The 4691-nt window shown below is 44.5% G+C and overlaps 1 pseudogene; it reads left to right on the forward strand.

The window, feature by feature from the left end:
- Positions 1-1774: 1774 nt before the first annotated feature.
- LOC103725092 lies at positions 1775-2343 on the forward strand (annotated as a pseudogene).
- The last annotated feature ends 2348 nt before the right edge of the window (positions 2344-4691 follow it).

The following is a 4691-nucleotide window of genomic DNA, read 5'->3' on the forward strand; positions in this document are numbered from 1 at the left end:
TATTTATTTATTTATTTATGTCTTTTTGAGACAGAGTCTCCCTGTAGACCCAGCTGCTGGAACTCTCTATGTAGATTAGGTTGGTTTTAAACTCACAGAGATCTGCCTGCCTCTACCTCCCGAGTGCTGTGAATTAAAAGCATGTGCCACCGCGCTTGGCTAGGGTACCTAATCATTTTTAAACCTATTAAACAGTGTCTCTAGGTCTATTAAGTGTTTCACAAAGCTCTCAAATGCTATATGCCTACACAAAACAGCATCGAAGCCAGTTGTGTAAAATATCCTATTTGTTATATATATATATATATATATATATATATATATATATATATATTTATATTTGGTTTTTGTTTGCTTTCAAGTTGTTTTAAAGTATCCATTTTGTCTGTTTCAAAAGTGTTTTAGTTTGAAAATAACAAAAACCATAACCTCAAGAAAGAGTAATTACAAAATCTTAGTTACTGGGGCTAGAGAGATGCTCAGCAGTTAAGAGCACTGACTGCTTTTGCAGGGGACCCGGGTTCGATTCTTAGTACCCACATGGCAGTTACAAACTGTCCTTAACTCCATTTCCAGGGGAATCTGACACCCTCTTCTGACCTCTGAGGCCTTGCACAACACGTGTGCACTCACATACATGTAGGCAATACACTCATACACATAAAAATATTAAAATATTTTAAAAAAAATTTTAGCTACTAAATTCTATCTTATATATAATTAGATATGTATACACAGTCGACATGAACTTATGTTTCTTAAAATTAATTTACTTGATAGAAAATTGACTTATATGTAAAGTCTCATACGAGTTAAAACTGTTAAATTAACCCCCAAATATTTTTTCAGGTCAAGATGTTATATCTTTAATCCTTATTTACAACATGGTTCCTATTATTCAAATATATAAATTAATTTTAAGTACATCTCTCTCTATATATATACATATATATGAATGTAACATATTGATTACTTGGGGGAGTTCTCACAACAAATGGTAAATTTTTTGTGAATGTTGTTAAGCAAGTTTATTGAAGGTCTGAGCAGGGAGCTACAGAGTTGTTGCTATAATAATTACTGTTGCAACCAAAAAAAAAAAAATTCAGTCCACTCCTCTGGTTTGTACTGCACACCCAGCTACAACCTTGGATTAAATGGATGCAGACAAGTATTGGGGTGCCAATGGCTACTGAAAGATGACCTTTATGTTTTTTTTTTTTGTATTATGCAGGTGTTATTTTTGGTACTTTCTTTTGCCCATACAAGATAATTTGGTTCAAGAGGAACTAGGTTTTAGCTCCTTGAACCAAATGTATGCAGTACAGGAGGAAACTAAATCTTGATCATCTGATTTCTTGCGTATAGGTGTGTGATATGACCCCTTTCCCCATCCTTTTGAAAACCTGTAAATCAGGGTATGGGGGACTGGGAAAGAAAGGAGACTGCTTCTGTTTGTAGTATAACAGCCTTCATTGCAGACAGACCTACAAAAAGTATTTTAAGTTCCTTTCCTGGGCTATGCCTACTTACCTGTGATGTTCAATCTCTTTTTCCTGACTTAGGCCCACTCTTCCTACATTTTCTGGATAGCCCTCTATGTACCTAGATCTACTAAAGTAATCTTAAATTTCCTAAGGTCAAACTTCAGTGAAACCTTAGATTAATCCTTATAAAGACTAACATAAGGAACAAAATATATGTCTAGTCAAGGTTTATTTAAGAATGTATGGGTTTGCATTCGGCCAGAGCTGCCAGCCGGGTGCCTGCCCTGCCGCTGGTTTGTAACAACTGCTGGAGCAGCTGCTGCCAGGGTTCCCAGGCAGCTATCCACGGCCCTCGACCTCCGGCCCCACGCAAGCAGCAGCCCAGAGGGGTGGCAGGATGAATGTGGCCGCGGCGCCCAGTGAGGTGAACCCCAACACACGGGTGATGAACAGCCGCGGCATCTGGCTCTCCTATGTGCTGGCCATTGGACTCCTGCACGCTGTGCTGCTGAGCATCCCTTTCGTGAACGTCCGTGTGCCTGGACCCTCACCAACCTCATCCACAACATGGGCATGCACATCTTCCTGTATACGTTGAAAGGGACACCTTTGAGACCCCGGACCAGTGCAAAGCAAGGTTGCTGACCCACTGGGAGCAGATGGACTACGGGGGTCCAGTTCACTGCTTCTTGGAAATCCTTGACCATCATACCCATTGTGCTGTACCTCCTCACCAACTTCTACACCAAGTATGACCAAGTCCATTTCATCCTCAACAAGGTGCCCTTGATGGGGTGTGCTCATCCCCAAGCTGCCCCAGCTCCATGGAGTCCGGATATTTGGAATCAGTAAGTACTGAGGGTATAGCTCCTTCCCCAGCCTGGTTGGCAGGGAAAGGGTGGAAGGCCTTTGCTGTGATGCTGAAGACAGGAGCCTCTGACACTGCCGGAAGTGGGGGTGCACCCTTGGTCTGGCTTCCCCCTTGTTCCCCAGTAGCCAACTTGGAGTAGCTTGTAGTGGGGTTAGGGTAAGGCCCTTAGGCTCTAACCCATTCTGAAGTTTTTGACCTTTTCCTTTTGCCTTTTGAATAGGACACCATGGGGGTGGTCATGGAAGAGGCTGAGCTCCCCTGGCTGACCATGGACCTGGGAGGTTGGAATAGGAAGCCAGGGAGAAATTCCTGTTGGGTTATTTACCCTCAGGCAGGCATAGCACTTTAGCCCCCAGGAAGAGGCAGAGGGACGGTCAAGCTTCTACAGTTTCTCTTCACTTCTTCAGTCTGTAGGGTGAAACTCACTGTTTTGTGAATATTGGAAACTCATGTGTGGCACTGCCTCAGCCATCTGCGTAGAGAGCTGTCTGATCCAAGTATCAGGTTTTAGTGGCTTCCCTGTAACTCATCTTGGGTATGGGTGAGTCGTAGGGTGGAGGAAAGGCGAGGAGAGGAAGATAGGGCTGGCAGGGACCCCTGGTCTGGAGGTAGAGGGCTAGGATGCCCCTGCCCTGGTCCTGGGGAGTCTCAGGCAGGGGCAGGGAGGTGGATAGTGGGTTGACTCTTAGAGTGGGCTGGATAGCAGCAGCCAATGGTGTAAAAGAGGCCTGGAGAGAAGCTAGCCCCAACCTCCTTTGGGATGTGGGCTAGGAGTGGATATGACTTGGAAGGTTAATTTGCCCATGAATGGTGGTGATAGGGAAGGGAGGCGTCTGTGGGTTTGAACTCCTGGTTGGCATGAGGGGTGTGCATGTCTGGAAGAGGCTGTGAGCCATCAGAAGCCCAGGCCCAATTTTGACACTTCCCTCTGCAGGGGTGTGAGGAAACTGACAGAGGCAGTGGGGCCCTTCCTCAGCCCCTTACCTTGTGTCTTTGTGCAGACTGTGCTGGGGCAGTGCATCTTGTGTGGCATGCACGTGAGGGGCCTTGAGGCCACCTCCACATGAGGTTGGTGGGTTCCAGAGCGGTGCAGGACCTCTGCCCAAGAAGGGCAGTGGAAGGAGCAGCTGCAGGCGCTGTCTCCTCAGCATGAGGAGAAGTGGGGCCCGGAGCCTGAGACTGGGCTGGAGAGGAGCTGTCTTCTCCCTTTGCTGGTTTGACTGGGGTGTGTTCTTTTGGAAAGGTGTGAGTGGCCAAGCTCTCTCCTACCGGCTGCAGGGAGGAGAGAGGTCACTGGCCCTATTTTCTTCCCCTGGTCTTCACCGCACGTATCATCGGGAACTTTCACCTTACGATCTTTCTAAGCAGTGTGAATAGATTTTTACTCCCTTTGTATAGTATTCTGAAAAATGCAAATAAAAAAGTTCCTGTTTAAAAAAAAAGAATGTACAGTTTCTGCTCAAGCTTTATCTACACATTACATGGTAATTAAAAGTACCAGACTAGTGTTTAGTAACTATATTTTGAGGCCTATAATAGTCTGGTCAGAGGGACTTAAAGGGACAAGTTTTTGTTCCTTGCCTACCAAGGTTGATTAAGTCCCAGGGGACTATGGGACATATCTTGAAATGTCCTGTAACTGTGATGAGTCACCTGTGCTTCTGTTCAGGGAAGCCATAAAGACCCCACTAGAAGGACTCAAACCAGTGTCCAGTCTACAAAGAGGAGGGTCAACACAGAGGAAGTTTCCTTCATGCTTCTAAGTGAAGCCAGCTATGATCGAGCAGGACCTTTTGACTTATCCTCACATAGATGGAACTGGTAAAAGGAAAGCCAAAGGAGCCAGAGACTCCTCCCAAGCTCATGTGACCCCTGAGGAACAGAAAAGTAAATTGGTTTATTTGGGGCAACTGCATGGTCTTAAACACCCAACAGGAAAGTATAACCAAAGATTAAAATGATTGGTATATTTCTGTAAGAGTTCAAAGGATTGCACTTCACAGACATTAGACTTAAGTTCATATAAGATGTTATTTAGATAATTTCTCATTAATGATTTGTTCTTAATAAGAAAATGCTGCTCAGGTGTAAGACTTCAAATCCTGGCCTAATCAACTCTGCAGTGCCTACCTGAAGCCAAAAGGAAAAATCCACTTTTATCCTTATCTACGAATTAAATTATGGTTAAATTTCTACTTCCTCCTTGTCTAGAGGACATTTGGGAGAAAACTCACACTCTGATTCTAGCCACTCCAACAACTATCAAAGTGCCTGAGAAGTAAATCCTGAGTCCAACCGTGGCAGCCAAAAGAAAAATGAGGAGAAACCCAGTAGAC

Source organism: Nannospalax galili, unplaced genomic scaffold (assembly GCF_000622305.1).
Source record: "Nannospalax galili isolate Female #2095 unplaced genomic scaffold, S.galili_v1.0 scaffold1508, whole genome shotgun sequence".
NCBI lineage: Eukaryota > Metazoa > Chordata > Mammalia > Rodentia > Spalacidae > Nannospalax > Nannospalax galili.